Genomic DNA, 8859 nt, shown 5'->3' with positions numbered 1-8859 from the left:
TTTTCATTATTATATCTTAATGCATAAAATTATTTTATAAAATATGAATTTCTTCTTATATAACTGATATATTTCAAACTGAGTTCTAAATTCTGTCGAGTTAATAATTGCATGCTTGACTCAAGTTTGTGTAATCTCCACGCAAATTTAGTTAAGAGGATAAAATTGTTAATTTTAATATCATATATAAATAGGAAAAGGAAAAGAAAATTAATATAACACTTTCTTTTCATTATTATTATATCTTAATGCATAAAATTCTTTTATAAAATAGGAATTTCTTCTTATATAACTGATCCATTTCAATCTGATTTCCGAATTCTGTCAAGTTAGTAATTCTGGTAGCAGATCAGATGAGGGTGCTCGATCCATCAAATATGTTTAGGACTGTCTTTGAAAAAGTAGAAATGCGCAAAATAGCATGGCCTAATTAGCAGTGATATAGTTTATTCTCATTCTACTTGTGTAAAGAAAAGTGAGCAGTTGGCTGAAACGGGATTCAGTTCTTTCCTAGACAACCAAGATAGAAGGATTGCCAAAATTGCTCCAGATAAGGAGGATATCAAAAAACCAAGACATTTCACTTTTCTTGGAAAGCCAACAAAAAAAACTCTCAAATACATAATAGAGAACACAAATTGAAGGAACAATATGACCTCAACTGACGCTGATAATTCTTTCAATAGACTCGACCAACATTGCTAAGCGGCAAGAGAGAATCAACTGTAACATGAAATTTACCTTCAACTCAGCAGCCTCCGAAACCTGCTGCTCCTTAACTTTTTTCTCCAATTCTTTCTAAACCAAAGCATTAAAAAAAATTAAATCTTGACCTAATAAACCTGAAATCGAAAAGGAAAAAAATATTCTCGATAATTAAAAAATTACCTGAAAATTTGTTTGAGTTTTGCAAGTGATGAATGCCTCCTATAAATAAAACATAGAAGAATTGGGAATTCCAAATCGTCTTGGTGGCTCTGCTGAAAAATTGTAAAAAAGTTAGAAATGATGAAATAGAAAGAATATTGGCATGTCGAAGTCGTACTTGCATTTTGTAGTTGAAGAATGACTTTTGTAAAATAGAACCTATGAGAACGATGAACTTCAACCTGGGTCGACGTTTTGCCCCAAAAAAGAAGTTAGTAAGGTTAAAAAATAAAAATCATTTAAGTAATTAAGCAAGATTAAACCCTTATAATTGAAGAAATTACCTGTGATTCTGGAGATAGCTCTGTATCTTGAAAATTTTAATGCTATGTAAACAATGGAATTTCAATTCTCTTGTTAATGCTATGTAAAAAATTGAAGAAAAAAGGATATGCTTGGGGTTTTAGATATCATGACAAAAAAGGTATATAACACAAAAAAGTGTTCTAAAAGGCTATTCATCATATGCAAGATCCCATCTTTCTTATCTCTTCCCGTCAATTTTTGTTTCTTTTTTGTTTAATTTGATCTAAAGTTTGATTCTTTTCTTTAAATGAAGAGGTTGGATCTGCAAAATATATCACATTTTTTTACTGCAGCAGAGGCGGGTGAAGAAAGCGATTCGAAGAAATGATCGAGGGGCGTTTCGGGTCGCCGTCGCCTGCGGCGGGGTCGCCGGGGGTGAGAGGCTGTGGATGGCGAACATGGCGGGGATGGTGAGGGATCGGTGAAGGTTGAGATTTTAGATAGGGTGTCGGCGGAGTCGTCAACGCCCATGAGGTTGAGTTTTTTTGAAGGAACAAAAAAAATTGTAACTTTTTTGTCCTGGGGGATGAATTTTTTGGGAGAATGCTTACGAAATCCAGAAGGTCCTCCGTTCATCTTGAGAGAGGGGGGGAGAGAACTTGGGGGGAGAGAGGACGTGGGGCAGTTTATGAGGTGGGGGTGGTTTAAAAAAAAATACAAAAGAGGTAGTTTGAGGGTATGACATGGCTCCTTTTGATTGGTCCACCTAAGATTTACTGTTTATTAAACCTTTTTTATTGTTCTCCTTTAGTTAAGAAGTAGTAGATAAACTCCCAAACACACCATAAATGTGCAGAGCGCTCTAATTATTGTCTAAGTGGAAAGGATCTTTGTGCTAAATATTTTTTTAAGCTTAAAACATGGGGAAGAAATACATCTTTAACCAATGTGAATATATATTCTCCTATTAATAACTCTATTTATGTAATTAAGTAGTTCTCTAACTATCTCTCCGTGTATATTTCACATTTATGCATGGTTACAAATGTTGCGCGCAGCGGAAATTTCGGCAGCACTTCGGCAGCACAACAAGAGAGTTAGATCGCAATAAGAATTCCCGTCTCACCAAGGAGACAAGAATCTGAAGCGGATATCTCAACCAAGTGAGATATCGGCTCTTCCTCTCATCAGTTCTAGGACTGACCTGTCGAGGGATCCTAAAAGCTATTACAAATCACACAAAAGCAGTACAATCAATTTTTACGTGGTTCGGCAAATTGCCTACGTCCACGAGGCAAGGAGGGGGGAGATCTACTAATAGAGGGAGAGAATACAACTAGGGTTTACAATCACTCTCAATCTAAACCCTCAAACAAACTCTCAAATCCCTCACAAATACCTCTCTACAAAAGGATGCACAAACCCTACCAAAAGCTAATGCTTTTTCTTTTGCACCTTCTCTGTAGCCGCAACTTGCTCTCCTGTAGCCGCAAACAATCAACCCCGCAAACAATCTCCTGTAGCCGCAACTTTTCCCTCTGCCTCAGCCACAAAAGAGAAAGGAAACAAAGATGCCTTGCACACCCGAAAACCTAATAAACAATTCCTATATATAGGCGTGATTTGCGGTTCGTGGGCCGGCTTCAGAAACGAATCCACGCACGGAACTCATTTACGTGGTAGACCCCACATCACGTGCGTGTTCACAATTCTCCACCTCGGTGAAGTTTTCCCAAAACTGAGCCGACACCAAAGCAACCAAATGTCCCACTTGTTGTCACGCCCCGCTTCCCAAAATACTGGGAAATCAGAACGTGAACAAGTCCGCGACGTATTCGATTGAGAAGAAATATTATCATCATTTTTTTTCACAATTCTCCACCTCGGTGAAGTTTTCCCAAAACTGAGCCGACACCAAAGCAACCAAATGTCCCACTTGTTGTGTACAGTACGAACTCAATCCGCAACAAGTCGAGAACCCGAACGAGAGTCCAAACAATCTCATCCCCATCAACTAATCCAAACCGCTAAGCGTCAAATACATAAATCTCAATCACAGGTCCCCGATCACAATAGCAAGAATAGAAAGACAATCCAGAATAAGAAATAAACATATCATCCATAGTGAATCATCCCAGACATAAATATGGGCTCATCATACCCTTACTACAACAACAGTTCAACTAGGAAATAAGAAATACATAGTCCATAAAAGGAAATACTAACAAAATAACCAAATCTGTCACCAAACTAAAGAAAATACTGCAAGAGTGCTCTATTAGCTACTACAGAAAAGAAAATGCGTCTAGGCTTCAGTTTGTTCTTCCACTCCATCAGAAGGACATTCCGGCTGAGCATACACTGGTTCGGCGGCATCATCGAACTGAACCTGTTCGTCTCCTAAGTCTGACGCACACCAGAGAAAACAGGTGTACGTCAGGTGCATAGCGCACGGCAAGATCTCACATGAACAAATAAAACGGTCTAATGTTCCATGCTACGATAATAATAATAATAACAAAAAGATAATGATACATGCAACTGAAATCTAATGGTAACATACAACTATGTGAATACAGTGACTGGGTCGAATACTAACCAACCTAAAACTCAGTGGTCCACATCTCACACAGAGTCAACGCTCCTATCATCGGATAACTGGCTGTTCACAAATCCCCTACGTGCATCCAATACCGCTACACGAATCGGTCAGAGGACTACACGCAATCCGATTTCGGCCTGGTCCGAACTCAAGCAGAACTCGGGTGACTACACAAATTCACTGACTAAAGTGACTACACGAATTCACTTTAGCCCATCAAACCAACCCCAGTGACTACACGAATTCACTGGCGCGAGCCTGGAAGATACATCAACAGCTATATCCGATCACATGAACATTAACTTCCCCATCCCAACTCTTCTCGTTTTTCTAAGTCAACACAACACATGTCTTTAGGTCTTATTCATGTCACACAGGTCACTATAGTCATAAACTCCTAACGGTTCTCAATCACAACAAGGAACAATCAATGCAACTAATCATGTACAATAGTATCATAGCATATCAGATAATCAAGACTAAGAATTTGAATCATAAAATTGTTCTAAAATAATCTTTTGAAATAATAAAGTTATTTACTTAAAAATAATCCCTTTTTCAAAATAAGTTATTTTCTCACTATATTAATTCTAAAAATAATCTTTTAAAAATAATAAATTCATAAATTCAAAAATAATCTTTTTATAAGATAAATTCTTATTAATTCAAAATAGTCTATTTTCCCAAACATAATTTCTTTTTAAAAATATGTCATTCTAAAATGATTTCTTCCACAAAATAATTTCTAAAAATTATTATAATTATTCTAAAATGATTCTTTTTCCAAGATAATTCCTTTTAAATTATTATAATTTTCCTAAAAAATGATTTTGTTCTCACATAAATTCTTTTTAATTACTATAATTGTCCAAAAATAATTCCGCTGCCAAAATAAATTCTTTTAATTTGTCATAATTATTCTAAAAATACTAATTATCATATTATTATGATTTATCTAAAATCATTCATCAAACAATCCCACGCAGATAATTATTGACAAATCTAAAATTACAGATAATTCATAATAAATACAAAAATTCAGTTTTGAGCAAGTGGGATCTTGCCTCGGGTATATCGCGGACTGTAGTAGGGACCGTCGGGGTGATTGCACAGCGTTACGACGGGTTTCGCGGAGTCGACGGCTAAAATTACAATTTGAGTGTTAATGCGACGTGTGATATTCGAACGAGTATAACGAGGTGTACATAAGGAGCCCAAGTGAAAGAAATATACCGTGTGATAGATAACACGAAGGGCTACGCACCGGCGAAGGAATCGACGGAAACGGAGGTCGGAGTTGGCCGGAAAACGCGCGCGAAGTTGGCTCCGAACTGCAGTTTTCTGCAGTGAAGCTCACTGATCCGAGCTCGCTGTTCGGAGCTTCTTCCCGCTGTGCGGGCTCGCCGGAGGTGGGAGGGGTGACGACGAGCGGAGACGGGGCTTGGGCTCGGCGAGGGTGGCTGTCGGAGGTGGAGGCTTGGTCGGAGTTCGTGGAGGAGGGGGTTCGAAGTTGGGGGAGGTGGAGAACGGAGGGTAGGACGCGGGTGGTCGTGGAGCTCGTCGGAGCAGCGGCGAGGCTGAGACGACGGGGTTGGGCTGGAGTCATTTGAGTGAGAGTGAGAGAGAGAGTGACGGTGAGCTGATTGAGAGAGAGAGAGAGAGAGATTTAATAGAGGGGAGAGAGAGAATGAGAATGAGAAAGAGAGAGAGGACGTGTGAGTGAGGGTGAGGGAGGGAGGCTTTTGAGGAGTGGGGGAATCACGAGGTTGGGGTGTGCGGGAAACATGGGGGAGGGTTTTAGGGAGGTGGGGTAGGGGAGAGATGAGAGATGAAGAGAGAGAAAGACAGAGAGATTAACAGATGAGAGGGAAAACACAAGAAAAAACACTCCTTTAAAATATAATTTAAAAATACCAAAAAATTAAATCAAATAATTATTAAAAATTTATGATCAAAATAATAATACTAATAACAATAACAATAATAAATAATTAACTATTAATTAAAAATGTTACCGAAACAATTAAATTTATAATTAACAAAACTATTAAAATAATATAATTTCGTATTTTAAATCGTAGAGAATTCTAGAAAAATTGGGGAAATACAAATATTCTTTTAGAAAAATAATATTTAATATTGAAATACCAGAAAAATTATTTAAACCCGTATTAGAAATTTACGGTCATTACATCCTACCCCCCTTAAAACAAATTCCGTCCTCGGAATTAAAACAAGGACGAAATATAAAGACAGATTCATCTCAACTCATATAAAGTTCAAAATATATTGCATATCCATAAATAGGAAAAGTCATACAAGGCGTTTCAAAATAAGATACAAGACAAGACAGCTAGGATTCAGGAAATAGATGAGGGTATCGCTGTCGCATCTCAGACTCAGTTTCCCAAGTCGACTCTCCAGGAGAATCTGGGTGCCACATCACACGAACAAGCGAAACGGTCTTGTTCCGGAGGGTCTTCTCCCTTCGGTCGATCGCACCTCAATCTCCGAGAAATCTACGACGTGACTTGGATCTCCAACGTATTTTCGCAACTGAGAAATGTGGAATACGTTGTGCACTCCAGCCAGTGCGGGTGGTAATGCAAGTCGGTACGCCACTTCTCCAACTCTCTCTAATACGTCGAAAGGTCCCACATATCACGAACTCAACTTCCCACGCCTTCCAAAGCGAATGGTGCCTCGGTTGGGGGAAATCTTCAGAAACACATGATCTCCTGGCTGAAACTCCAAATGCCGGCGTTTCGCATCTGCCCAATGCTTGAATCTGTCCTGCGCTATGCGAAGTCGCTCCCGAATGATCCTGACTGCATCAACTGATCTCTCAATCAACTCTGGCCCAAAAATCTCTCGTTCACCAACGTCGTCCCAACTCAACGGAGAACGACACTTCCTGCCATATAGTGCTGCAAAAGGGGCCATTCCAATACTAGCCTGGAAACTATTGTTGTATGCAAACTCCACCAAATGCAAGTGATCTTCCCACGATCCATGAAAATCAAGCATACAGGCTCTAAGCATATCCTCCAAAATCTGAATGGTCCTCTCCGACTGCCCATCGGTCTGGGGATGATAAGCTGTGCTGAAACTGAGACTGGTCCCAAGACTCGCCTGCAAACTCTTCCAGAATTCTGAGGTAAATCGGGTATCACGATCCGAAACGATGCACACTGGAACTCCGTGCAATCGTACGATCTCCTGTAATACGAGAGATTTACTAACACTCTTGGAAAAACAACTTATTGAATATATAGAAATAAATGTTTTACCTCCATGTATCTTTGAGCAAGATGCTCCGTCGACTGTCCTACTCGAAAAGGAATGAAGTGAGCCGATTTGGTTAATCGATCTACGATCACCCAAACAGCGTTATTCTGTCTAATGCTCCGAGGTAAGCCAGTAACGAAGTCCATGGTGACATGCTGCCACTTCCATTCCGGAATAGGCAATGGCTGCAAAAGACCTGCGATGCGCTGATGCTCTGCCTTCACCTGCTGACATACAAGGCATTTAGCCACACTACGAGCGGCACTTAGCCACACTACGAGCCACATCTCTCTTCATACCACGCCACCAATAATTCAGCCTCAGATCCTTATACATCTTCGTACCTCCAGGGTGAATAGAATACGGTGAGCTGTGAGCTTCCCGTAATAACTCCTCTCGAATATCTCCTCCTGGTACACAGATACGACTCCCAAATCGTAAGGATCCGTCCTCATGAACAACAAATTCCGGCCGAAGGCCAGCCACTGCTAACTCTCTGCACTTCTGAAGAAATGAGTCACCTGCTTGTGCAGCCTTGATTCGCTCGACCAATGTCGATTGAATCTGAAGATTCATCAAAGAAGCAGTGACTCCTGGAAGAAGAACTTCTATACTCATATCCCTCACTTCCCAGGGTGGTACTGAAGGTCGATGTCGTAATCTGCCATCAGCTCTAACCATCTACGTTGTCTCATGTTGAGCTCCTTCTGAGTGAAGATGTACTTCAAGCTCTTGTGATCAGTGAACACCTTCACTTGCTCTCCCAATAGATAATGCCTCCAAAGCTTAAGAGCAAAAATCACAGCTGCCAACTCCAGGTCGTGGGTAGGATAATTCTGCTCATGCTTCTTCAACTGACGAGAAGCATATGCCACCACATGACCATCTTTCTAAAGAAACACCTTCACTTGCTCTCCCAACAAATAATGCCTCCAAAGCTTAAGGGCAAAAATCACAGCTGCCAACTCCAAGTCGTGGGTAGGATAATTCTGCTCATGCTTCTTCAACTGACGAGAAGCATATGCTACCACCCTGAAGAACGCATCCCAATCCTCTACCTGATGCGTCGCAAAATACTTCAAAGTTTCCACTCTTATCTGGTATCGTCAAGACTGGGGCCGAAATCAATCGAGACTTTAACTCCTCAAACGCCTGCTCACAAGCGTCAGACCAGACAAATATAATATCCTTCCTCGTAAGTCGCGTCATCGGCTCCGCGATCTTTGAGAACTCCTTGATGAAGCGACGGTAGTAACCAGCTAATCCCAGAAAGCTCTTAATATCAGACACCGACTTAGGGGTAGGCCAATCCTTCACTGCAGATACCTTCTCCGGATCCACTGATATGCCGTCTCCTGACACCATGTGTCCTAGAAACACAATACGATCTAGCCAGAACTGGCACTTACTATACTTGGCAAATAGCCGATGCTCTCTCAAGGTCTTCAACACGTACCGCAAAGTGCTCCACATGCTCCGCTTCACTCTTGGAGTATACCAGGATGTCATCAATAAAGACTTCTACAAACTTGTCCAGCACATCATAGAATATCAGATTCATCAGGTTCATGAATGTCGCTGGCGCATTAGTCACACCAAACGGCATCACTAAGAACTCATAATGTCCATATCTCGTCCGAAATGCAGTCTTGGGAACATCAGAGTCCTTGACCTTCACCTGGTGATATCCACTCCGCAGATCCAGCTTAGAAAATACTCTCGATCCTCCTAATTGGTCGAAGATATCATCAATACGGGGAAGTGGATACTTATTCTTCACTGTCACAGCATTCAAC

This window comes from Asparagus officinalis, chromosome 4, assembly GCF_001876935.1.
Source record: "Asparagus officinalis chromosome 4, Aspof.V1, whole genome shotgun sequence".
NCBI lineage: Eukaryota > Viridiplantae > Streptophyta > Magnoliopsida > Asparagales > Asparagaceae > Asparagus > Asparagus officinalis.
This window is presented reverse-complemented; position numbering follows the sequence as displayed.